At 40.4% G+C, this 27,197-nt stretch overlaps 1 long non-coding RNA gene across 1 annotated transcript in view; it reads right to left on the reverse strand.

Annotated features, from left to right (window-relative positions):
• Positions 1 to 8,798, reverse strand: part of LOC114017200 (uncharacterized) — a 203,452-nt gene extending 194,654 nt beyond the window's left edge. The window contains exon 1 of the long non-coding RNA XR_003562101.2: positions 8,742 to 8,798. This is a non-coding gene — a long non-coding RNA (uncharacterized LOC114017200). The remainder of the gene's footprint in view (positions 1 to 8,741) is intronic.
• Positions 8,799 to 27,197: the final 18,399 nt, after the last annotated feature.

The following is a 27,197-nucleotide window of genomic DNA, read 5'->3' on the forward strand; positions in this document are numbered from 1 at the left end:
ACATACTGCGGTCCAAACACATACAAAGCTTTACTATGATCAAAGATGACAATGCCAACACTCGCAAAAGATGTTCTTTCAAACACTCTGTTCCTGACACTCAAACCCTTTACATCAACAGCCTTTTATCCAGCATAAATTGTAAGAACAACATTTTAATGGGTGTCATATGTTTGTAGGGCGGTTTGCATTACCTGCTCTGTTTTGTATTTCTCTTCCTCCCGCAAGTACTCCCGCAGGCTCTTCTCTCACCTGGTTTCTTGCTTCACCTCTAGAACTCAGCATTACAGAGACAACTTCATTAGGAAAAATATCCTTCAAAACCACAGCCAGTTAATGCTGTGTCTCTGCCTGTGGTCAAAAACAACCGGGCCTCTTCAGTATTCTTTGGAAATAAATGTACCAGAAACATTTACAAGACTTTCCAGAAAAAAAACTGCGAAAGAGTTTTAAACCTCCGGCACACAATGAAGAACATCTCCCATCAAAACAGTACATTTATACAGTATTTACATGTATCTTATCAGCAATGTATATGGCACAGTCCCAGTGATACTGAGACTGACTAACTTTTGTCACTTGATGAAAACAAGCTTTTCCTTCTAGATTTTAAAGATAGAAAGACCCTATTAACATGGTCTAGCTGAGCTGCAGAACACCAACAGCCATAGAAAGTCATTCAGTGCTTTCCATGTCAAGCCAAAATAATTTCCAGGTGTGCTTGCCCATATATGTCAAAAAATATTCTCTCGCAAGTCAAGATTTTGCCCAGGGAGCAGTATATCCTCTTCTGCTTTTTGTTTTTCTCACCTACTTGAACTTTGTATGTCTTTGTTTCACAAAGAAATTTCCAGAGTCAGGTATCTTTCCCGCACACAGGAGATTTTAGGCAACAGTAGTTACTTTGTAACTTTCTCTTCAGCATATTAATATTTATAAACTGTATTTATAAATTAAAGAAGAAAATCTCAAAAATATGCTGCTTAGTCATTGGGGATGAATAGCATGACTCATAAAGACTTAGATGGTAACAAAGTTAATATGAATCGTGCACTGTACCAAATGTTCCCTTATCCAGAATCTAACAATCCTCAAAATTCTGCTTTCTGTGAAGAACAAAATGGCTCAATGTGCCTCATGTAGCTTGGGTTATAGGGCTGGTTTAGTCATGGTGGGTTTGTTCGTTTTCAGAATCGTATATACAGGGCCACTGATGAGCAGAGACACCTTTTCATCCATTTTCCAAGTAATTTTTGATGGCACATCATCCTGGGCACCTGTGAGTCACAGTGCAAGCTGCTCACTGCTGAGTGACGATGTACAGAGATTGCCACCCAGCTATCATCATGGCAGGAAAAGGTTTGGTTTCACTCAACATACATTTTGAATAAATGGCTTTCTGCATTTTCAAACCTTTCAAAAAACTGAGTTCCAGTGCTCATATTATAAAAGCATCCTCTTGGCAAGCATTGTTTATCCCTGCACAACTCATTAACACTTCCCCGTAGTGGGACAATTTTGGACAAATGACAGGTCCGATTCTTTCTGCTACCCAGGCGATGCTGTGATGGAAGCATAGGGTCCCCTTTAGGGTCTGTAGGTTCTACACACTCTAACAAGGGTCCGTGGACTCCGAAGGTATGCTCGTACCACAAAATAAAAAGGCAGCTGAGGAGCAAATCTGAGTACCGGACCTTTGACTGTTTGCATTGCTTCATTGTTAGTTCAATTTTAAATCTGTTCTTAAATGCACCAAAGAGCTCCCCAGGGTCTGCTAGCCGGGGAGAAAGCTCTAAGCAGTGTTAACATAAGCCAGTCCACACCACTCAGCCGTAAAGGCATGACCTGCTGCCTGGCCCTCTTCTGTTCAGCCCTAGCTAGTTTCATTTGGCCACAGCCACCAGGGACGTAGTTGGGTGACACAGAAATGCAGAAAACGAGTCCTTCAAACCCAGAAAGAAATCTTTACAAGGTTCATACAAGAGCCAAACCTACCAATTTTGTTCTTTTGTGCTAAACAGAGAAAAAGAACTGTGAAATATGTTTAAGAAACCACCTGTGCTGCTTTGCAAGGTCTTCATGCCCAAAAGGAAAAGCAGGGAGTGGAACTATTTGCAGGTGAAGAAAATAAATGCTCTGAATGAGTGGGATTTTCTTTGGTTGCTTAGTTGGTTTTTGGCAGAGGAGACATGTAACATTTCAAAATCTGACCTGGTTTCTCACAGTTTAAAAGATAAAATAGAAGATTAATTACATATCCAGATATTAGCTGCTACAAACAAGTTTTTCATCTAAAGCCTTAAAGGCAAGTATCATGAATTTTGTCCATCACTTTGAATTAGCTCCAAGCAGTGAATTAGCTCGATGTAATTCTTGCAGTCTCCCCCCACACACAATTTATTCCTTTCTCCCATCTTGAGCACTATGTTAAAAAAAAGAAGTAATAAAATAGACCAAACAAATTACCTTAAATATACAATTCCCAACTGCTAGAGACTTCTCATTCACATCACTAATTCAATTTTTTCATACTAATAACTTGCCTCTTCTAGAGCTAATTTAAAACTTAGTGCTGGTGTCTGGATTTTCATATTTAACAGCAGCATTCAATAGAATGTAGAGGATTGAAGCTGGGTTAATTAACATTGATAATATACAGCTGTGGGCTGGCTTCAGGGGCGGTGGGTTGGCCAATGCAGATAAGGTGCAGCTGTGGCTGGTTCTGTTAAGAGGCTGAGCAGCCAAGGAAGAGAGGGGAGGAAGAAGCAGAGAGAAGAGAGAGTGGGCCCTGGATGAGGTGAGGTGAGACGAGACGAGGCTAAGGCAGTAGAGGGACTGGCATGAAGAGTGTAATAGTATGAGATGGTAAAAGACCTTGTTGCAGCTTGATAGTTTGGAGAGCGATGTGACAATAGAAGACTTTTTTTTTTTTTAAAAAACAGAAAAGCTCTGCAGCAGCTGTCAGAAGATCCTCCACCAGCACAGCTTCTTGGGCCTGTATGATTAATTCCCCACTGCCAGTGTACGCCCCAGACAGAAGCACACCTTGCATTCATTTTAAGGAGAACTCAGACAGAAAAGCTCATTTTGCTGTCCTGTGCCACAGTTTTTAAATCCTATCTGCTCTCCCTGTCCCTGTTTATTACAAAGCCTTTACTTTTGCCATATCTTCCATCTATCCTTGTATTTTTACTGATGTCCACAGCTACAGTTCAAGTGACATAGTTTATCATATTCATTCATAATTCAAGTCAGCAATATCACTAGTGCATAAAACCTAATTTCAGTGGTTATCTACAATGAATGCCAAGTGAAATGAAAAAGGTACATCCATAACTCATTGCCAGAAGCCTCTCCCTGGTCTTTCATTCCTCTATTTCCAACCACGTCATTTGGTGTGGAAAACTAACACTTCTTAGCTTCAAATACTAAAGTAGCTCAGCTAGTGATGAAACATTGTTCTAATTCTACATAGCAAAAGAGAGTGAAACAGACAGAAAAGACTGATGTCAAAATTACTTTCCACATAGATTAAAATAGAAAGTTTAGAAGACTAAATAGTTTTCTAAAATCAGCAATTTAAGAGAGAGAGGATTGTGATGAAAATCTTCATATCATATGTGCAAATGAGAAGGAAAAGGAATAGCAGGAAATTAATTGGATTGCTCTAATATCATTAAAAAAGGAAAAAACTTAAAAAATGTTGCCCAGTTGCAATCTCTATTCTTTCTTTCCTTTTAGACAAAAAAAGAAGAGGTAAAAATCTGAAGTTACAAAAATGACAAACTTAAAGCAAGACAGAGAAGGAGATCACACTCTAGAAACAGACACACAAAAACAGGACATTAAGAATAAAATGAGAATAGGAGACGGTTAACTATAATAAGATACAGTATTGATGCTCATAAACACCAGTCAGATACTGAATGGCAAGCTAGTAGGATTTTAAATGTTTTCTCCTTCAGTTATTTTATAAGGTGCTGAGAGGAGCAATTTTCCAAGAAATTGCGGGTAGCGAACACACTGTGCAATACCAGGACATCCGTGTGGGAAGGTACATTTGGAAATTCAAGATACCAGGTAGACGGCTTCAAGTCAACATGAACATCAACTGAATTCAATTACCAGTAAGTCGAGAAATCCACTGATGACCTGGTTTCTGAACTTTGCTATCAGCTCCAAATCTGTCAATTGTGGAAAAGCAGCACAGGTTCTCGCATAACAAAAGCACCTCAGTGATGTTCTCATGCCAAGAATGGCTCTTAATAGTACAAAAAATATTGTTTGGCCATTAATAAAGAAGAATATTGATTTGCCTTAGAAATCAGTAATTAGTGGTCAAGAACTGAATTCTGTCCCTTTCCTGACAAGGAAAGCAAATGACATATTTATCAGTTTATTATACATTAACATGTTATCAATTACATTTTTTTAACACAGTAGGGTTTTTGAAGGGGAACGGGAAGGAATGACAGAATGGTTTGGGTTGGAAGGGACCTTACAGATCATCCAGTTCCAACCCCCCTGCCACAGACAGGGCCCCCTCCCCCCAGCCCAGGCTGCTCCCAGCCCCGTCCAGCCTGGCCCTGAGCACCGACAGGGATGGGGCACCCACAGCTGCTCTGGGCAGCCTGGGCTGGTGTCTCACCGCCCTCACGGTAAAACATGACATGAATTCGTGTTGAAAGCCTGGACCTACTGAACTGGGCAGTTTTGCTACTAAACTCAACCAAGGCAGGATTTCACACATACTTTATGAGAAATAATCTTAGTCTAATTTCACTTACTGCTATTTGTGGGTATAATCCAGAGCCCATCTGAAGCACTCTGGTTTGTTTGTGTTTTGGAGAAGAATCTGAATAACATCTTGTATTATCTTTTCTATTATTAAAAAAAAAAAAAAAAGGCAAATAAAAAAACCCAAACAAAAAAAACGCAAAGGAAGAAGTAGAATAGAAGTGGGTAATAGCTAAAATTCCAGAAATTATAGGCCACTTTATACTGTAATCTCCTTGGTTTATCAGTCAGTGCTCTGTCACACACCTGGTTTCATTCACTCCCAGGACCCAACTGGAAGAAGGATGGCTAGATACCAGAATGCAACGCCAGACCCCAGGGAACAGAAGACCTCCAGCCAAAAAGAGACCCAGCTATTTGCTTCCTTGCACACACACTTTAAGTTTGTTCGTACTAATATTAACAGTAGAAGTGTGGTGCTCAGGAATGGGAGCGATGTATTACGTGTGAGGATGGGCCTATGCTGATTAAAATGAATCTGGGTTTTCATTAAATTAATAGCCCTGATAAGGTCAACCAACTAAGAAAGGGTGATATCACTATCTTTCAAATTAAATTTCTGAAATCCACCTCAGCTGAAATTTCCTGTATGGTGAAGGTCACCGCACTGATTAAGAGAACAGCCAGTTCAGTTTTCAGGGAATTAAACTCCCCTGCAGTTATGAGGCTTTAAACCCAGAAAACAAAAGAGGTTTGAGAAGGCAGAGGACAGTCCACCCTGCACCTGACCGTGATGCCAGCACATGGCGCAGGAGTGTAAATTTTGCAGGGGCCAATGAAAGTAGCAGAGCAAAAATCCCACCAACGATTCCCATCCTGTCTGTAGAGTACCTACCATGCAGCACATCATCTCAATGCAGCATCATGAGAAATACAACATGACGCACATGCACATGCCTGAATCCCTTGTTTTTAAAGCTTAAAGGTGTGTGCTGCACAGTAAAGACCAATTCAAAATGGAAACGGGGAGAAAAAAGTCCAGTTGCTCCTCATTGCTGCAGCACTACCCACAGCTGATCATCTACTGCCTGGGAAAGCAAGGGCAGAGCATTTCCAAAGAGGCATAAATCAGAACTGTCCTAAAAAAAAAAAAAAAACAAACCAAAAAAACCAAAAAAAACCAGCCAAGTGTGCTATACTTCACAAGCACTGAATGAAAATACAGCTCTTAAAGCAAAATGTTTATGATCTAAATGATAATTAATTGCTTAAGCCACATTCTTTTGTTCTCCCATTGCCCATTAATGCAAGTTGGCAGAGGTAAATAGCTGTAACTCAACATCTGCCCACCTGAGCAGACATCACAGCACCATCACACAGCACACACACAGCGCCCGACTCCACGCGTATGAACTTCAGCTTTCCTGAATGCTTAAACACGAGCCATACTTCATGCACTGTGCTTTAGCCAGTCCTCCCTGATGACTCTTTCTTTATAATGAAAGAAAAATAATCAGCCCGATATTTCGAACTGCAAGCAAGTCTGAGAAAAAACTGTTGGCAGCTCCTGCTCAGAGGGAGAAAACATGAGACAGAGAGTGAAATCCATATAATAAATTATTCCATGAAAGCCATGTAATCCTCTGAATTATGCTCATATATTTTCTGGTTTTCATTTTATATGGACATTGATCGGGGAAGCTATTTATACAGGAACATTTTCATGCTGTCTGCAATTTGCATGCCATCAGTTTTGCTGCTGACTTTGAAATGGGAAGTAGAATAAGACTGACATTTATGGTGTGCAGATCACGGTGTGTTGGGCAGTCCACAAAAGAATTGCTTATCAGAGTCTCTAAAGCTGTAAAAATATGTTAATTTGTTCCTGGGACTGTGCATACTGAAAATACTAACAGTGCTAGTGCCACCTCAGAGAAAAACAGGGATTTTGAAGTTAGATCTCGAGATAAAATTCTCCTCTCCTAACACTACAAGGAAAACCATGAATTTTTGAAATTATTTATAATCTTGTGGAAAGCAATATTGCTTTATTGTCATTTATAAAAGACAAAAAAAAAGTTAAATAGAAAAAAAGCTGAGAAATAAATTGTTTATCTCTTTTTGAGCTACTCAGAGCTGAGCCTTATTTATGTGTGTGCAGTAAGAATCAGACTGGTCTTTTTTTTTTTTAATAATGTAAAAGTTCTTGAATTCTCTTTTGAAACTGGGACAGTACTTGTGCCAGCTTCACTGCCAGTGGGTTGATTAATTTCTCATTAACACAAATGGCCTAAGCTAAGAGTGGTTGTTCACTTTTTGCCTTACAAGTAGGTTTCGAACCCAAAATTTTCTTGAGTCTTATCTGGTTTTGGAACAACTCTTGAAGTAAATCTGATAGAATATATTGTGCATCCTAAAACCAAAACTGAAAATGAAATAACATTACAAAAGGAATCTGGCTATTTCTGAATGTTAAAGCATCCACAACAGCAAGCAAGGATGATTATTTGTACCTTACATCCGAGGCGGTAAGAGGCCAGAGAAGTTAAGACGAAAGACAGTTAAAATGATACTGCCCAGGTGCGATACACAGCAGTTCTCTGGCTGGATAGGAAAATAATGAGAAAAAGCGGAGGAAAAAATACTGAAAAATGGGCAATAAGTAACATTCTCAATTCCCCAGTGCCAGTGAGTGACAGAACTGTAAATAGGATGCCCAGGCATCCTAACTTGCACGCTGATGCCCAATACTGTCAGCTTAGCAAACCTGCAGAAGTATTCTTATCCATTAATAATGCTAGTTACTGAATATCATTCCAACCCAAACCAGTGCATGTAGCTACGTGTTATTTCTACATTTAGAAAGCAAATCTATCACGAAATAAATAGGACTCTTGGATAACCAGTCTCCAGTGAATTGTGCAGCAATCCTCTCCCTACATGCAGCGGGGGAGAACAACACATAAACCACCTCAGCCACGGCACGTTCGTGTCAGGAAAGTGGATACTTCGAAATAAAGCACTTTGAACAGGATGGGTACAATGTTTGATGTACACAGATCGTTACAACACAGATTTCCTTCCTCCAGAAGCTGGGGAACACGGGGGTGGGAAAGTCTGCAGTAATGAAATGTTACCAAAAAGCTAATAGATTGTAGGTGGGCATTTTTGTTGAAAGCTCTTGCACCACTGGATTCAAAGCAAACCTGTTCTGGCCATGCCTCCCTCATCTGACTTCACGCTGATGACATTTTCCTTTTAAATTCCATTGAATACTACCTATATTTTGGGTACTGAACATTTATGATTTATTTATGCACTACTGTATTTAAAGTGAGTGGGGAAAAAGTCAGAGAACTGAAATAATTTGATTCATGCAATTTAAGCTGGGTTTTGTACGCCAGATATCAGATACTCAAACCAGCACTTGCAACCAGCATTTCACAGCCGACCCACAGAGGTAATGTGTTTGGGTAAAATATATTTTACTAGATTCTCCAAGATGACAGGTGCAGTAAAATTATAGTATAACTATCAAAACATCCATAAATGTGATTAGAATCAAGCTTTTTATATCAGAGCAAAAGAGAGGGCAAAAGCCAATTAATACATGGCTAATTATTACATTTAGCCCAGTGAGTAATTCAGGCAATTTATCTTTCAGTCTTGATGTCTATCTATACACCACTATAGATTTTCAGATGTTTTCTTACTAAATCTGCTAATCAAACAGTTTTTACTGGGCACCGTGTCAAAGGTAATCCAAGTTTTTAATGCAATGACTCAGTTTTTTATAACCTAATACCAGTGGCCTGGAATCGAATGCAAACCTCAACAGTTCACTTTGTGATTAAGACTCCACAGCAACAAGATGTTTGGAGACAAGGTGAAACCACACAGATTTCATATTCTGTTTTCTAGCTCAACAAACATATACAAGCAACTATCACACCAAAGCTGCTAAAATGTTGCCATTTAACTACAATTCATGTACAATTCCATACCTTGTCTATGCTTGGTTGGCCTCAGTACGATTTAGTCAGTAATTTCCTGAGGAAGCTATTTGGGATATAAAACACTGTTTGAGTGGGAAAAAAGCTGTAATACATATAATACATACATGTATACATCCATATAATATATATACACACATGCAACATAAAAGTTGTAATACGTATATTACATAATAATACATGTATTACATGCATATATGCAATCCATATAATACATATTTATTAAAAAAATAATCAAACAACAAACCACTAGCAAGAAATTACATTATTTTATGGAATTCATGCTTTAAAGTGCTTTTCTTGCCAACATGTCTCCAGCCTTCCTCCACAGTAAAATCTGAATGCTTTCTTTTTAATTACAAGAGTTTTTAATATAAGCTCAACTCTGTGAGGATATACATTGCTATATAAATGCACAACTTCTGCCTGTCAATAGTATTTTCATAGGAAAACAGCAGTAAAGGGGAAAAACTGATGGAAAAAAATGAAAACATATTTTCAAAAGTAATTAACATGTACATTCTAATAAACACACTAATCACAGTTACCAGAGTCCAGATAATTCTGGTCACTTTTTTATTTTTCTTGGAAGTGAAAAGCTGCAATATTTTCACCTCTCCTTCTTTGAAACAAGAATTCATTTTAGTGTTGATAGTGGAGAGAAAATTATTTCAGAAACTCATCAAAGGATATTCTTTTTCTGGTATTTATCAAATCACATTAAATGTAGCATCAGCATAGTTCCCTATTTTTGTGTGCTGGTTTCATTTCCAGTCAAGATACATACTTTTTGCTCAATAAGCTGCAGAAGCAATTGATGATCTTCATCCTTTCTCTTAAACCAGAATATAAGAACTGCAAGTCTTGGAAATAAGTTTTTTTTCTATAGCACCCATTATCTCACAGAAAAACTCCAAAATAAAGTTTAGATGAATTTTTATAGAGCAAGCTGTGAAGATTTACCCAATGTGTAAGACTCATACAATACGTAATTTTTCCATAATTCTGCTTTAGATTTGCATTATTCTCAACAGATAAATCATAAAAATCAACATAAATTTTGGCTCCAACACAAGCTCAGTGTCTGAGCATGCACTTACAAGCAACCACAAAGAATTTTAAAGAAAGAACTTGGCCAAAATCTATAATTTACTGCAGCCAAATATCCCGCAGGAGAACCAGAATATCACACATACTACTCGTTTCTGCTGAGCTTGCACAGAAACGTCTTTCAAGCTATTTGACAGCACGATGCGATTCATGTAGGTACCATTTAAATATTTACAGTGTGACTACTTAGATAAAGTTTCAATCATTTCTGTAAGCAACTTCAGGGGGAATCAAGCTTGGAAAAACATGGAAATTACTACTGCACTACGTGTCCGCGCTTGCAGAAATACCAAATTTAATGTGCAGCATGAATCATTTTTAGCTAGTAAGAGCTTGAAATAGGAAGAAGCTATCTAGGATTTTTAGTCAAAGCAATTTTTTTGAGGATGAAGACCACTCCATAAACCAATAAATAAAAAGTCTGATTGGACCAAACATCAAAACTCAGACTGCCTCGGCATAAGCATGTGCAGCCTGCTGAAATAATAACAGCTCTAGCAGGACTCCAGTATGCAAACCCATCTCCAGAGGTACCTGTGCAATATTCATATTTGTACAGGAAAATTATCTTTTCTGTAGCCAATTGTTTGACTAGCATCAGCATGTCGGATGTAGTTTCCAACCGTGTACTTAGGTCTGCCTTAGCTAAGCTGATATAAAAATCCTTTGATTTCTAGCCTAATACAATCACCTGTCTAGCTCAGGAGAAGCTGCAGGAAAGCATGTAAAGTAACAGAACATAAAAATCAACAGTTTCAACCAGCCAACTTTAGAGGGGCCAATTCTGACTTGATTTATACTGGTTTAAGTCAGAATCTCATTATATCTGCATAATAATCTATCTCCTTGACAAGAAGGCTGGGTGCCCTTGCAGGCTCAGGCTGCTCAACAGTCGCCGCGCTCTGACAAGGAGATGTTAACTGGGCGCTGCTGACTCATCCCAGCCCCTGATTTATTTCAGCTGGCAATAGGAGGAGACGGAGTGTGTCTGTAAGGGGTGGAATTCAGCTGGGTAGCTATCAGGTGGGGAAAGCCTTTAGTCTGTTATTAAAGCCTGACCTTGTTATTAACCGAGACCGTGTCCCATCCTTCACCTCCCCAGAGCCTTTGCCTGGGCGCAGCGGCCACGGCGCTGGGCGTCCAGCCTGGAGAGAGGCAGGGAGCACAGTGTTCGGGGGGGGCAGGTGAAATCTGATGGCACCTTCAAAACCAACACACTGTTAGCGTTCACACATTAATTACTGTTTATGTTTGCCTCTAATCTGCATACGTATTTTAAACCATCCACCAAAAGTATGCTCTTACAATTAAAAGTAATCTTCAATTACTTCCAGCCAGTGTGCAGTCTCGCCTGCCAATTAATTACGGAGTTTGTGAAAAGTGTTTACAAATTAGGCAATTGGAAGGCTAAATACAGCAGAGGAGTCATCCTGATGAGGTGGGAAATAAAAATGCCCGAAGGTAATTTATGACTCCGCTCTTGTGTCCACAACCAAGGACTGAAGAGAACGTACTAAAACTCAACTGGCAATTTTCCAGGGTGCCAAAATGATGTTTTATACATAATAGGTCTCCACAACTCGCAAGATTTATAGTGCATTCCAAAATATGAGGCTCTTAATGGCAACAATAGATCAGTCCTTGTTTTACAAGTTACAAATGCTTTTAAAGAGCCTTTTTCCTAACGGTCTTTTGACTTCATAACAGCTGTAATTAATGTTGACAGGAGCTGTGCTCCCTAATTTTTCATGCTTTGTAGCAAGAAAGATGTACTATCAGTGATTTAAAAGTTAGAGAAAAAGGGGAACTTATTGTCGGAAACTACCTGGGTCATTAAGTTCAGTCACCTACAAGTACATTTATAATTGTTCCAATAAACTTCTCGTGTTCCTGCTTCAGCCTGCCCTTAACAGTCTGACAGGAATCGCTAGGGCTGTTCTAATTTTTACCCTAAAATACATTCATGCCAGCTTATACCCACTTGCTTTTGTGCCACCACTGTATCCCAAACTAATCAGGTAGGATTTTTTCAGAAACTACATAATTACATTGTGGAATTCAGTCCCACAAGATGCTGGAAGTATAAAGGGATAAATGAGGAAGCATGGATTTACATTAAAAGTATACCAGCTCAAAAACTGCTCAGACAAATTAATGGAAGTTCATCAAGGGCTATTAAAAATGTATATCTAACTTCCTGAGGCTCCTGCATTTCAGAGTGAGAATGTAAAGCAGGGGAAAATGCAACTCTGCACCCATCAGTTCCTGTATTATTGCCGTAAGCATCCAATACGAGCTACTAGCAAAGAAAAGGCACTGGGATAGAAGATAACTCCTGGATGGTCCCTAAACAATATTTTTCATGTAAACATAAATCAAGCAAAAGCCCTCGTACTAGGCAAAAATCCTTTTCCATGGATTTTTTTTTCCCATTATCTAAATTGCAGAAAAGAAATGCCCTTCACTCTAAGTACTGAAATATCCTGAAGGTCTCCAGTGCAGTCATTGCTAGAAACTGTAGTGAAATACCATTTTGTTTTATGAGAAAATTAAGGACAGCAGTGATTGAACACTTCTCTGTTCTTTCAAGGAATTCTTGTAAAAGCCTCTAGATATTAATTAGGAGCAGCCAAAAACAGGTCCATGATGCAACCGTTCATAAGTGATGCAGCCTTTGGATTAGCCTTGCGAAAGAAGTTTTCCTTTGGATTAATTGACTTTTTCAGTTACTGTACAGAACACTGAATATGACTTGACAGCACTTGATGTGACAGTAACAATAAGACCAATCTGTGCTTCAGATCCATGCACTCTGAATATATTGCCATGGAAACATTTATCCCTTTACTCCTTTTATGCTGAGATGCGTTCCCCGGAACACGTCTGGATGTGTAAGGCTGTTGGCCCGTATATTCTAATCGTTGCTGAGGGAGAGACTGGGGGGGCATAGGAAGAGAGACAGGATGCTTATATAGCCTGAAGCGATATGTTTATGAAAATCCCCTCACAGTGAACTATGTCTCTTTCTGAATGAAGTAGGCTTTCAATGCTGCCCCTAAACTACGATCAACTGTAGATTTTTGACAAGTATCAAAACACATTACCATACAGAGTTAGCAGGCAGGCAGAAAGTCCTGCCAGAAAATTATGTCTCCTGGCAGATATACTACAGCGATGTCTTCTTTATAATTCAATGGGAATTTATTCAGGCAACAGGTGCAAAGGCAGTCTCTGAAAAACTGATTCCAGCTCAAATCTCCAAAAAGCGGTTTCTCCAGAGACCACAGTAGGTGAATGATTAGGTCGTGGCAGGATTAAGGCGTAAAGGCAGTTTTCTCTTTCAATGAGTATCTTTGATTATCTATAAATAATACAATTTTGGTTCTTGGGTTTTCAGAGAAAATAAAATGCTGATGGACCTCAAGGGCTCTTTAATGGCAGGTTTCAAGCAGCACGTGTGCTTTGAGCTGCAGCCTGGAACCACCAGCTCCGCTGGCAACGCACCAAGACCAAAATACTCATTTCCTTAAGGTCCTTAGCAGAACTCTTCAAATCCTAGGAGCTTTACCCCTCCAAGTCAGAGAAGGATATTCATCTAGAGATGAGTGTCAAAGCCTGAACAGTTTCATATTTGTAGCTACATATTTGTAATCCAGAACTACCTAAAATATAAAATTATGCATTTTAATCAATACTCAATATTAGTCTTTGTATAAGAGGTATCATAGTTGCTTCATATAACATAAATTAGGTCAGCTTCAGATACTTATAAACACCTGCTGTTCTCATTTAGATTTTTTTAAGGAAAAAATAGTCTTTATTTACATTAAATGACCACTTCTGGACTTTAATTCCTATTTAGTGTTTTTGTCTTGAAAAGGGTTTTGTACCTTGTATCTTGACATTTTTGTATCTTGAAAACTTGAGCTAATTGGCTTAATTTTTTGTATCCCCAGAAAATGCATCTATGCAATTCAGGCTGTTTTGGGGGCTGAGAAGTCTTCTGTGCTCTGCATCCTCTAGAGGTGTGGGTGTGTGTAAGCTTTCCATTCCATCTTACTCAAAAGACATACCTTTGGACGCACGGTGCCCCTCAGCGCCTTACCGAAGCATTAAACAGAGGGAAGCACAACCCCTCCTAAATCACAAATAACATCCCTGCATCAGCAAAGCGCGTGCTGGGAGTTTCCCGTCAGACAGACTATGTGCACAGCCAGGTGCAGAGATCACCACCACCCACAAACACCTCCAGCACTGACACCCCAGAGCTCTCAGGTTTACCTGGGTTTCTTTCAAGTTTAAAGATTAAATGCAGAAGAGGAAGTGAAGTTATTTGAAGAGCGGGTCACATGAAGTAGGATGTGCTGCATCCCAGGATAAGGACACTAAGCCAGATCCACGTGCCACTGAACAGAAGAGAAGAGCTCCTGCCGACTGCAGTCTTCAGGTGAGACTCATTGCTTTGAAATTGAAACCACATGTCTACAAGTCTGAAATGTGCTTCAATAACAAAAGCTTATCTGGAGAGTAATGAGGATTTGGGAGAAACATGTCTGGGAAGATTCTGGAGCAAAGAAGATACAGCAATTTTCAAGAATAATGAACTTACATGAGGAATTTTGATTATGTTTCTGCACTATTTCAGTGTTATGAGTGACGTCTTATAGATAGAAGTTTTCAGAAGTTAAATGGTCTATTGTTATAAAACAACAACAAAAAATTAAAGATGAGAAAATCTAGAGAACCTTGTCAAATTCCACTTCTGAAAGGAAGGAAAATTAAAGGGAACTTTACCAAAAAGGAACAGGTGTTATTCTATGAAATGACAGCAGAGGAAGTGAGAATTACAACCTGAAAGGAGCTGAGCTCAGAGCCACAATTTTAGGCACTTAACACCTACAATTAGGGTCAGATTTAAAATAAGTTACCTGATGTGTGAAAGACTAATACATCCCATTGGATGTCTTCCTAGTTCAAACCTGGCTTTCAGTATCAAACTCTGAGCAAAGGGACCATAAGATTCTGTTTCAGGGTGCTCAGCAGTCATTGGCCAGATAATTTTCAATATAATTCTATATATATATGTGTGTGTGTATATTTATATATATATATATCAGAATACAGAGATAAATTCAATCTCAGTGTCTGGCAAAAACAGGAGTTTGGTCTGCAACCCCCCCCCAATAGCTTGTGTTAATATCAAAACATTAATATGTCTCATTTAAATACTATTTTATATTTGAAACTTTTCTTTTTTGTACTGTATTGTCATTGCTATTATAAAGCTGGTTCAAAGCAAAATTAAACAAATACTTTTATAAAAAAAAAAAAGTCATTAAAAACAGATAAAAAGAAGGCCTCGTTTCCCTTCTACTCCAAGTGTTTAAAAAACGCTGTGCCTTCCCTCGGATTCAGAAGGAAAGCAACGGTTTAGTTCTGAACATCCCCCCTCCACAGAGCCCAGTGTATGGCACCCTTGCCTGGATTTCTACACAACAGAATGTCACCAAAAATGTACACATGCACCTGAATTGGAGAGTCAATAAATATTTTCTTGCTGGAATGAATTACTGTTCTGTAATTAGTTACTGTAATTAAGCAAAACCTAGGTGACTCTTGGGGAGGGCAGCTGTTGCCTAGCTTTGCAGGATTCATCAGAACAATTCTGCCGCTACGTGTCACCAGTTACAAGGTACTTTAATGACTTGTTTGCTAAATTTGACTCCTACCTCCGAAAGTGCTTTAATTCATTAATTTGCAAAATACCTTAGCATGTAAGCATCAGGGCTGTTTTAAGAGCTACAGAAGTGTCATCCACGATAGAAGATAACCGCAAATTAAACTGTGAGTGGGAAAGAGGAGGGAAAAATTAGAATGGGTGTTTATATACAGCTGTACAGAAAAGCAGAGCATTGAGTCAGAAAGGTACATTTAGACTAATGCAGGCTTTCCCTCAATTAGATGCACTAACTAGGATTAACTCCCTGTTAGATTTTGACTCGGCGCTTGGCCTTAGTTATGGGAATAGCAGCTGGGTTTGCTCTTAGGTCAGGGAAACCCAACGGCTGCTGCTGGCAGCCCCTGTGTTTCACCCTCCCCCAGCCCACCAGGCATCAGTAGGTGAGCACTTTTTTGAAGTAGCGTGTCTAAAATTATCAGAGAGAAGTGAAACCTCTCCCCTTGGAGACACTCAGCTGTGGAGAAACCCCCCTCCCTGAGGTCCTGGGGAGGCACAAAGCATGAAGATACTGACGAGTCCTGGGGAATGAGACCAGCCACAAGACGGAGCAGGCTGCATTTCAGCAGCGGATATTATCACCTCGGGAAGAAATAAAAGAGCTGGATAGCCTACAGAGCTTTGTATTTCCAGAAGCTTCAGATCAGTGTTAGTCAGAACAAGCAGAACTGCCTGAATAGAAGACACTGTTCTCCCAGAAAAGCACAAAGAAAAAACTCCAAACTGGTAACAGAGCAAAGAAGAAAGAATTGATGCTACCACACTATTCTCAACCTCTGAGAAATATTTTTTCTACATTTTTTTTTAATATAAAAAGATTTATTCTCATTCACTCTTATGTAAGTAATCTCCTACGTAGGGATTTATCGAAAGTGGGAATGAACAGTGCTGGAATTTAAGGAATTTGGCTTCTAATGATGTTTAGTAGCTCCTGCATTTAATATTTTTTTTAATCCTTCTTAGTAGGGAGAACTAGATTAAAATCAGATTGCAGAGCAATCACTTGGGACGTGAGTGACCATGCCAGCCTCACCATATGAAAGCAACCACAGGCAATAGCTATGGTGGAAGGAATTAAACTTCAGAAAAGAATTCACATTGCCCAGGGTGCAACAGGACATCATGTGGCACCACGATACCACTGATTCACACAGATCTGCACATGCATACAGTAGCCTCAGGCATGGAAAAAAGTTAGACGAGGCAACATCAATAATGTGTTTATTTTAAAAGATGACTCTTGTTTGTTAACTATTTTCCCTATATATCCCACCTTGGCCATCAGTGCATGCCTACTACTAAGCTTAACAATTTATTAGGTATCGCGCATTGACAATTTCTCTAGGCCTTAAAAGAGGCTGAATCAAAAGTGGAGGAAGGCACTCCTGGGAATTCCTGGACAACTGTTTTATTCAACCAATTTCTACCCTTCCTTAAGCAGCCATGTTGCCTGAGAATCTACCAGAAGGTGGGAGATTATTTCATTGTGGAACCTGAACATCATGTGAACATCAGTAGGCAATGACAGACCGGAATTAGAATGGAAATAATTTTGTAGCCCCAGCTATGGGGTTCTGAGCAGCTCCCTCGGTGACAACAGAGGTTAAAGAGAGCATTTTAACAAGAGACCAGGCAGAAACGTGAGTGTCATTGCACAGTATCTGCAGAACAGGTTTGTCAAACCAAAGACAGTAGACCTGCACACTTAGAAGAAAAAACTGCTTGTGCCATTCTGAATCTTCGCCAGCAACAGCAAAAGAAATCTGACTCTGAACAGAGGGACAGAGGAAAGGAAACCTCTGATGGAGCAGAGTAATAAACTCCACCAGCTTCCCTTTATCATTTGAGTTTTCTTGGACAGGGTCCTTTCCAAAGGAAAAGACGTATTACAAGTACCCAACAACATATTGTACTCAATCCTGGCTTTGTGATGCCATCAGAGAGGTTTTAAACACTAGCAGAGACTGTAATTTTCCTTGCAGTGCTTACAGAAATGTCTATTTTCAAATAAAAAAAAATATAGACAGAAAGAGACTCTCATTTGACACTGAAAACAGAGAGCCTGCGCCTAATGGGCTGGAGAACAAGTCTAAAAGCAGTTCATCTCTCTGAACTCCCTGACCGACCCCTGCAATGCAGCTGTGGTTAGCAAGACATATTGCTGCAAAACGGACAAGGGACAACTGTGTGAAGGACAGTTAAAACAATCGTGTGAAGGGCAGTTAGAACTTGCACACTTGGTTACTTTTTCAAAATATTTTGAGGCAAGACATCAGCTTGTCTCCTAATTCATCTGAACAGCCTAATACAGCCACCTTCAGTACTGTTAATGTATTAACCTACATTCTGGTGGCCAGTTTAAAGCTAAACATGAAATGCTCAGCAAACAGAGTTCTAAACGTGATATATTCTTTTCTATCTGCGTTCATACTTCATGTGCAAAACACAGAATGGTGTAACCCTATAGTTACTGCCAATGCATTACCAAGCCTTATGACCTTACGAAGGCTGTACTTCTACAACCCTGAACATCACAGCCCTGATCTCTTTACACCACAGCAGCGTTACCCAGGAAGAGCAAGCAGCGGTAAGCCCCTTGATAGCCACATTCAGATGTTGTGAAGGGGACATTCACATAACCCACCAGTGACTTCAACACTGCTGACAAGCTTAGGACAGATGCAGTGCCAGACACTTCCTCTGTATTGCTGGACACTGTTTTGAAAATAGCACTGGCTCTTCAAAACAGAGTTGATGACCAAGTGACAGAGGGACTGTTTCGTTTCACTCAGCCTCCAGGAGTCCTTTGCTTTCCGGGCTGGTAGCCCACAAAGTGGAGCACACAAAACCTAAGTACAAATTCAGCTCAGTAGAGTAGCAATGAATGCTGAGATGCTTACCCTAGCAAGTTTCTTAACAAAAGACCCGGCAGTACTACTTCACAGCTAGAGTGCTACCCAAACCAAAGCAAAAAAAAACCAAAACAGCCCACAAACAAAACAAAACAAAACAAAAAAAAAAAAAAGAAAAGGAGACAAACAATGCAAACAATACAGCATGGACAATTCTCCTGTGGATATTGCTGCTTTTCATTCAATGTGGATACAGCAAACGCTCAAGTTTTAGGGTATCATGTCCCTGTCCAGGAAGGAAAAGGGCCGAAGCCACAGCAAGAAGATGAGACTGGCCACCCTCTGCCCTCAGGTGTGCTGAATACATCAGCCTCCCTGGCAGCAAGAGACAGCAGCAGTAGGAACTATGGAAACAAACAGCTTTATTTTTCTTCTTGAGAGGAGAAAGTTGCAATGAAGTTGGTGAAACAGCCAAATGAAAGGGGGTGTGAAATCTAGAGGGGGAGGGAGAGTGAAGTTTTTTCTTTATAGTGTTGACAAAGCCCAGCATTGGTAAAGCCTGAGAAGGGGCAGAGAAACAGCGGCATTTTCCCACCCTGCAGTTCAGGACTGTATTTACTGCTACCGGCTGTGGAGCAAACAGAAGATTGTGTCTCCCTCTGGCATATGCTTCCTCAGCAGCAGCAGCCCCAGTTGTCCCTTCTCCCTCAGTAGCATTTCAGGTAGAACTGAAGGAGTGAAATGGCAGACTCTGCTTGGGGTTACATCTGAGCCTCTTCTACTGTTTATGATCTGCAAATCGGGAAGCAGACTGACTGTTGTGTGCCAGGCTGTTCCCAAATCTGCTAGGAAGAATTTGGTGGCTTGGCCTTAGGCTCACAGAACTGGGTTAAAATAAATCAGCAAGTTTTAGGCTAAAACACTTCAGCAATTATTTTCTGACGACAGAAAAAAATTTCCACCCACCTGAAGCTCCGCATCGTTTTGACATTTCCCAGAACAGTAGCATAGTTTAAGGGGAAATTATCCCCAGAAAGAGGGATAGGTGTTTCGCACCCCCTTATTCCCTAGAGTAAATGGCCGTAATAATTATGAAAGTCCCAGCAAAACAGGAATAAGGACGTTGCAGCCATCTCCCCATAGCAAGCAATCAACAGTAAGAAAGGTCATCACTGTCCTTAATATTGCATTTCAGAACACACACGAAAATCTAGAAATCGCTGTTGACCTCACTGGCAGCCACACATACACAGAGCCCTTTGAGAAGCAGGTCCATGTCTCTGTTAAGGTCAGCTCTGCCAGTAGTCTCCTCTCCCAGGGCTGGAGAAACTCCCCGTAGCCCTCCAGTAAACATCCCACAATAAGAGTAGAGCGGGTTGGCTTTTTAGCTGCCCTGCTGTGATTTTCCTCAGTGTTCTGTGCACTCAGCAATAAAAGGCAACCTTAAAATTGCAAATCAGAACTATATACCAACTCTGCTTGGTTCCACCACAGAAAGAAACTCCTGAACCATGTCCCTCCATGGGCTCTCTTGCTGAGGACACCACAACAACTGTTCTGCATCAAAATTCTGGTTGAAAAATGTTAAGAGTTGTAATTTACTAGCTTTAGACTACTGAAGTTGCATGAAAGGCAACTCCTTTTTTCTTAACTGTATTTTGATGCGGGTCCTCATGCTTTAACCTTCTGGGGGCATTATGGAGACTTCCAAGGCACTGATGAACGCAAACTCTGCCACAGGTTTTAATACCTAAGATTAGTTTTAGGATCAGGGTTAAATCTTTACCCTTCATAACCTAAGAGAGGAGAAGTCTTTGAGGGCTTGTATCAATCAGATCACTGTTTCTCTTATTTCATGCCAAGCCTGGTTTTGTCTCAGTGGACTTTAAGAGCTACAAAGTACCTATACCTGTATGTTTGTAGGTGGAAAGAGTTAGGTCAATTCTATTTCAATCTATTTTAATCCTGATTTTTAAATAATAACATGCCCTCTTGCTTAACAGCCCACTCATTGCTGAAATGCATTTAATTTTGAGATTCAAACTACTCAAAAAAAAAAAAACCAACAAAGGTTTAAAAAGTGATCCTTTCACCAAAAACAAACAGAGTAGATAGGCAAGGCTTTTTTTTTTTCTTTCTTTCATACAGAAGAGTAGAACAGTAGAACTTCACGAACAGTTAAGGCAAAGAGAAAGCACCAAAGTCTTTATAACACTTGTTTTGAAAGCAGAGCAATCCCACACACAGCCTCCAAATCCTAGCGCCCACCATTGAACCCAGCTGCAAAATATATTTCCTGCTGCAATCGGTGGAGGAGCTGAAAGACAACAGATAAATCCATCTGCTGTGACTTATTCATTTCTCTTGAATCAATCATCACAAAATCAGCAGTACAGAGCACTCATCTATTTGTAATTAATAGCAGAGATGAGGTGGACACACAACTTGCACCCACAGGGGTGCTATACATCACCCGTTTACAGCTGGGGCGTGGCGAGAGAAGAAATTAAGGAGTTTTATGTGATACTGTGATCATCCTAGATGATTTTCCTTTTTATCCCTTCTCTTTCTGCTGCTAGCAATATCAGTATCACTAACCAACTAATGGCCATTTTATGAATACTAATCAAGGTGGAGAACACGCCTGTTTGATGTAGATCATTGATTTTACTGCACCAAGATTTCTGCAGGGCAAATGGAAACACAGGGAACGCAGTCACCGTGAGATGTGGGGCAGGGTGGTGGGGGGAGCCCACGGTGCTCCTGAGGGAAGGGGCACTGCCAGCACTAGCCTTGCCACTGGCCAACTGCCTGACTTTGCCCTCTGTGTCTATAAAATAGAGGTGATGGTGTTTACTGCAGTTTAAAACAGTTTGGGATGTGAAGCCTGCGTAAAATCTGTCTTGCAGATTAGCATCACTCCTAACAAATCCGCTGTCTGCAGTTCTCTGGGAAAGTAGGAAAAAGGAAATAGCAAAGTAACGGTTCCCTACTCTAGTTAGAAAATCATGCCACATCTCTGGGACCTGAACACCCTACTCATCTCCCCTTATTGTCCTATGATTACCAAATTCTATTTAATATTTCATTACTGACTTGGATGGTGGACTAGAGTGTATACTCATAAAATCAGCATGAGGAGAGGAGGTGCAAGCAGGCTGAGGGAAGGATCAGAATCCAAAATGAACCTGATAAACTGGAAAAAGTTTTAAATCGACAAGGTGCCATTCAATAAAGACAAGCTGAAAGTGTTGCACAGAGTAAAGAAAAATCAAAAACAGAAATAGAAAATGGGAAGGAACTAATGATGCACCCATGCAAAGGAAAAAAAGATGAGACCAAAGTTTGTAACAACAAGGAGGATGTGTTGACCACACGACAGTGTAGACCAAAGAGCAAGCCTCAGCTCTAAGCCCGTTAATGCCATGTCACACACCCCCGAAGAGTTATTTCTTCCTCGCTCAGGTGAGGCCTCAGTACGTAGCTACTTTTGCACAGAGCGCTCAAAATAGCAGGCTGGTTTGCCAGAATCCAGAGGAACAGCAGAGGACTGATGGAGTCGAGGAGAGGGAGACGAACTCTGAGAAAATAGTGAAGGAGCCGATAGCAAACGCACGGGTTTTCTATGAGAGGAGGGAAAGATGCAACTTATTTGGAGTAGGGTTGGAGACTATGATGACTCTAACGTCAGAATGGTGAAACGTGGAAATGGGCTGGGTAGGGCTGTTGTGGCAGCTCCTTAATTGGAAGCTTTAAAGGAAAAGGTCACTTAGACATAATCTAGGTACACTTGACTGGGCATGTTTAAAACATGGTTTGATGACCTATTGTGGTCCCTTTCTGCCCTGCCTACAGTCCTAAACTGGAAAAGTCATGTTTTATCATGTATTGAAAATGTACTACATAGGATGGGGGTTAAGTGTCATAAAATTTTGTGCTTTAATTTTATTTTGGGATTATTTCAACTTCTGAGACATGCCACTTATTTAGTGTGGGAAAAGCAACAAAAATGGGGACTGAGCATGTTAAAGCAAACGTAGGTTGAATCTTTACCTAATACTGAGATAGTGATTGAATAAAATGTAACACCAAAACAAGTAGGCAAGGAGATGTTACAGAAACCCAGAATGTACAAATCAATGCCAACGCAGCCTGCTAAGTGGGACCTGGCAGATTACACCGGTGCACTCAAGAGGACTCTGGTCTGTTTGGTGTTTGTTCACTCTGCCCCTCACTCCCGCTCTCAGTGCAGAAAGCATTCAGCCCTTGAATTGCAAGTGCAAGTGTGTGCCAGCCCCTTTTCTGATTCCTGCCTCTTTGTTTAAATTACAGGCTCTTAGCAGCAAGCACCTTGTTTCATATTATGCTACAAAACACCCACCACTGCGCTAATGTTCTAACAAAGACAGACAAGACAATGGCATTTCAAAAGGCTGATTAAAAAAAGCCATTACTCATCTCCAGGGTCTCATACAGTTCCCTTCGGGAAGATAAATAGTGCTGCAAATACAGGCCTTTGAAAATAAGGCACTGAGATGATAAGAACTTCATTTCCATAGGAGGAAAGATACACATATATAAAAAAAAAAAAGCAAGATATTGTTTACGCCACATTAAAACCTATAGTAGCTATACATTACGGAAGACAGTTTTTTGTCAGTAACTGCCATGTGATAGGAGTATGTAGTTCATGAAGAAGTCCACAAGCCAGTAAGTTTGTTGAGTGATGGGCAACCATCTGGCCTCACGAACCTTGCGCTGCTGCGTGAACCCCCCAAGCTATAGCAGTGCTTTGAGCAAGCCCGCCCCAGGCAGCTAAACCCAAGGCTTGCATCGGAAGGGAACAAGATGAAATTTGCAATTTGTGCACCTCTGAAGGCTCACGAGGACATGCCCCTTAAAGATTTACTGGTATTACTGGAAGTTAAACACAGGCACCCAGAGGAGAAAAGGACTTTGGGAGTGTAATCTGCAAAAGTAATGGATATTCATAACGACAAATGGATGAACACTGTTTGCTAAAGGGAGAAAGGGGAAGTTCTTTCATGTTTATGCTGTTGAAGTATTCAGTCGTCTGGTTTTAAGCATGGCCAAGCCCCACAGCAGCCCCCACCGTGCTGTGCGTCGTGTCGGCAGCCAGCAAGGTGGTGGTGAGGCACCGGTGCTGGGCTGCTGGGCACCGCCGGCACAGCACCCCAGGGGCCTCGCCAGCCGCCCCCCTCCCCTCACCAGGAGGCTGGGGGGGGCAAGACCTTGGGAGGGGACATGGCCCAAAGTGACCAGTGGGGTATCCCAGACCATATAACACCTGCTCAGACATAAAAGCTAAGAGGAAGGGGCAGCATCTGGTTTTTTCGATGTTTGTCTTCCGGAGCAGCCGCTACAGGCGCTGAAGCCCCGCTTCCCGGCAAGTGGCCGAACATCGCCTGCCGACGGGAAGTAGAGAATAACATCTTCTGTTTTCCTTCGCTCACACACACAACTTCTGCTAATCCTTCATTAAACTGCCTTTACCTTGACTCACAAGGGGTTTTTTTAATTTTATTTTCCCCCACCCCCATTCTGCTGAGGAGTGGGGTTACAGAGTGGCTTGGTAGGCACCGGGCATCCAGCCACGGTCAACCAGCTACAAAGCATAAGGCTCATCTGGATTTTTTGAGCATTTCACAATAGTGATATTGTGACATCACAATAATGATGACACAATAGTGTCAGACAAATACGGACTGTAAATAAAAGCTCCATTGTAAGTGACTCCAGTACATTTTACCTTGTTCGTGGTCTTAAAATTCCACTGGGAAGGAAAGCTTGCATGGTAAGGACACTTTCTTCAAACAACTATTTTTTTCTCTTCCTACAGCTTGAAGACGTAGCCATATATAGCTATGCACATATCACATCTATATACACATTTATCACACCTATAGCAGTGTGACTACTGTGACAGCCTTCGCACAACATGCTTGACCTCAGTTCTTCTAAAAAGCTCCTAGAACATACCACTCCATCACACAGAAACATTTTTCAGTCCAAACAGTCCTAACACCTTTCCCATTCCAACCCAGGGAGCTGGGCAATGGACTTTGCTCCCAACTGCAGCAAAGGGAGCACTGAAAAACCCTCTGAAGGAGAACAGGTGTCATTGGAAGGGAGGGACCCCATGAGGGACGTCAGGCTGGATTCCTGCATTCTGATGGGACAAAAGCAGTGACTCCCATCTTTTCAGTGGGATTCAAAAGGTTATCACAGAAAATCTCCCTTTTTAAGACACAGCTCTCCAGTGGTGGATCGCTTTAGTTAAAAAAGACGACAAATGCCACCACAAGGCTGTTGTGCCTGACTTTCCCGACACCTTCAGAAACAGAAACCACAGTTGATGGTCAAGACTCTTTCCCTATTAGGACCTATAAAAAGAAATTACATTTCTTTTGGGGGGAATCTTTTCCTAAGCAATCTCAATTAGCAATTCCTCCTGCATTTTAAAAGACTTTTTCATAGAGTTAGAAATGCCTATCGGCTACCTGCTTCTCAACCAGGAATGTCAAAATAAACCCCTGCACACTTATGTTCCTCTTACTTAGAGGAAAAGAATATTCAAAAAGTAGCTACAACTCTAGTATGTCTTATACTGTCAAAGACCAACAAGACTGAGCACTATAGATTTCCTGATGTCAGGAAAATATGTGGAAAGCTGTTACAACAAATGGGTTATTACAAAGATTCCCTTTAAAATGAAGAAAAAAAAAAATGTTAGCCACTCTCAAGCACACACTTCATCTTGGTGTTCATCTAAACAAACATAATTTTCACTTTTTTCTTTTTCCCTGAAAAGAAATAAAGGTCTTGGAGTATCTTTAATGTGTGGTTCTTTTAAGCCTGCTAAACTGAAATGGCAGAATATCCAATCTGCAGGAAATTAATTAATTGTGTAAACTGCCAGCATGTGGAGCAGGTGGCTGGACTTCTCCTAACAGAATAGCATAAAGCCTGTGTTTAGATTTACTCCCATAAAATATTATGAAATGTAGAGACTAAAAACCAACAGAACAGCATGGTCCTGCTCCATCCAGCCGTGATTTCTCCAGACATGTTAAGCAGCCAGGAAGGGGGGACAGGAGGTGGGGGGGGGAGGGTAAGTTGTTTTTTCTAATAGGAAATGTGGAAAATCACATTAAAGTTCATGAAGATGATCTCGCACAAAATAAAAATTGTATTTTCCTACTCATCAGGCTCATGTCAGGATTGTAGATTTGAATGACAAAAGGGACACACAGCTGCTACTTTTTATTCTAACGGGGCTTGTGAAGTAAGCACAGCCAACAGACAAAGCGCCCCAAGAAAGGCTGATTTGTTCTCTCCTGTATGGCAACCCACTGAGACGTCTTTGGAGGTAGGAAAACCTTGACTATTTACCCTGGTTAACTCTGGGATTTTGGTAGGTTTTACAGTCAGATGAAACAAAAATAGCATTTAATACCTAATTTAGAACTCCTTCAAGCTACGCGGTGTCTCTCTGCAGTCATCTGTCTACCTGCTGCTTGGTTCTCAGTTGACAATGACATGGACCACTGCACCACCAGAAATCTTTATATGGGAGGGGTGGAAGGATTAAGGTTTTTTTCTAGGTTCCCTGTTGCCCTTGATGACGTCTCTCAAACAGTTTTCCTCTCTGATATCTGCTGTGGCCTCTGTGTTTACACAAATTCGTTCTGTCACACTCAGCCTGCCATGATGTGTGCGGGCTATTTTACCTTGAGTTACTTGGGAGTATGACTCTCAATAGCACCATCAGTGTGTTTCTGCACAGTAAGTCTACTAACACGTAAAGAAAAACAAAGGGAGAAACAGTGCTGGAATTCAGGCTGCCATAATAATTTTACACGTGTGCCAACCCAGGAGAAAATATGTGGACTTTCAGGCTTATTTTTCTGTACCCTGCATATTTAAATATTAATATGAACATTTAATGTAACTTTGATTTTTCTCCCTATAAGAGGGAGTTAGTCCCCAAGTACCTTATTCACCATATGGCTCAAGGGAATTAGCTTGTTCAGAGCCATCCAGGTGTTAGCAAATACAACACAGATGTCTTAACTCTCTGTGGATCTAACTCAATGATAACTTATAAATTTATAATTTATTGATAAAGATACAAGTATATAATCTGCATTCCATATAGTAATAATGTATGAGAATCTTTATATCAAAAAAAGAGTCTGAAATATTCTTTAACTTTCTTTAATTAAATATTAAATATTATTATATTTAATAATATAAAGTAATTCATATATTGGTTGTATACTATATTGGTAAAACAGAAGTTTTCTTGGTTTTCAGGCATCCCAGTCCTTTCCTAAGTTTCAAGTTCAAATTTAATTGACCTTTCTTTTTTATACCTGCAGATAGATATGCCATACAGTGATTCAAGACAAATAGTGAGGAATATTTAATTAACTGAAGCTATAGGAGGAGTTTCAGGTAGACAGAATGTAATTACCCGAACTAGAACTTACTCTCAAAATTATGATTAATTCCTGCAGAAAACAGCAGAGAGTTTTAAAGACAATAAATCAATGGAATCTGAACTTTACACTGAAAGTTCAGTGAACTGAAAGATGTGCCTCCTGTATTTCATTTCTTCCAGCAAATTAAGAGACTATTTGGGTCAATGGGTGTGTATGCCTACAGACACCTGTGCGCATGGGGGAAGAAGGGAAGGGGTCTTCTTACCTACTCCAGAATAAAGGC

The sequence above is a fragment of the Falco cherrug genome, chromosome 13 (assembly GCF_023634085.1).
Source record: "Falco cherrug isolate bFalChe1 chromosome 13, bFalChe1.pri, whole genome shotgun sequence".
NCBI classification, from domain to species: domain Eukaryota; kingdom Metazoa; phylum Chordata; class Aves; order Falconiformes; family Falconidae; genus Falco; species Falco cherrug.